The following is a 1211-nucleotide window of genomic DNA, read 5'->3' as shown; positions in this document are numbered from 1 at the left end:
TTAAAAAAAAAAAAAAAAAAGTCTCATCAATATGCTGTCTACAAGAGACACACCTTAGAGACAAAGACAAAAATAAACTAAAAATCAAAGGTTGATAAAAGATATATTGAACTAATAGAAATCAGGAAAGAGCAGGTGTGGCAATATTAATTTCTGAAAAAATTCACTTTAAGACAAAAACCACCAAAAGAGACAAGGAAGGACATTATATAATGATTAAAGTACTGATTGAACAAAAAGATATTACCATAATAAATATCTATGCACCTAATGAAAGAGCCCCAAAATACATAAATCAAACTTTAGCAGAAGTGAAAAGAAATATAGATGAATCCACAGTAATAGTAGGACACTTCAATACATCACATTCAATGAAAGACAGAACAATTAGAAAAAAACTCAAAAAAGATGTAGAAAAACTAAACAATACAATCAACCAACTTGACCTTATAGACATCTACAGAGCTCTTCACCCAACAGAAGCACAATATACACTCTTTTCCAGTGCACATGGAGCATTTCCCAGGATAGACCATAATTTAGGTCACAAAGCAAGCCTAAACAAATTTAAAAACATTGAAACGCTGCAAAGCATCTTCTCAGATCACAATGCTTTAAATTGGAAATCAACAATAGGAAGATCAATGGAAAAAGTAATCACATGGAAACTGAATAACACCCTCCTTTTTTAAGGTTTTACTACTGGGTAATAGAAGAAATTAAAAAATGCCTTGAAATCAAATGAGAACAAAAGCACAACATAGCAAAATCTACGGGACTCAGCAAGAGTAGTCATCAGAGGGAAGCTTTAGAAATAGACGCACATATCAAAGAAATAAGAAAGAGTCAAAATCAAAACCTTAACCCAACATCTTGAACAATTAGAAAAAGAGTAGCAACAAATAAATAAATAAATAAAGCCTAAGTCACCAAAAGAAAATAAATAATAAAGATACAAGCAGAAATAAATGAAACAGAAAATAGACATTAGAAAAAAATCAACAAGATTAGAAGTTGGTCCTTTGAAAAAATTAATAAAATTTACAAACCACTGGCAAACTTAACAAAGGAAAAGAGGGAGATAATACAAAAAGCACAAATAAGAAATGAATTGGTAGATGTCAAAACAGAACAAACTGAGAAAGGGTACTATCAGGATACTTTGATGAACTGTACTCCAACAAATCTGAAAATCTAGTAGAAACTGAGAG

This window comes from Orycteropus afer, unplaced genomic scaffold (assembly GCF_000298275.1).
Source record: "Orycteropus afer afer isolate SDZICR_OR568_19922 unplaced genomic scaffold, OryAfe1.0 scaffold00716, whole genome shotgun sequence".
Taxonomy (NCBI): domain Eukaryota; kingdom Metazoa; phylum Chordata; class Mammalia; order Tubulidentata; family Orycteropodidae; genus Orycteropus; species Orycteropus afer.
The sequence above is the reverse complement of the archived record's forward strand: the minus strand, read 5'-3'. Positions refer to the sequence as shown.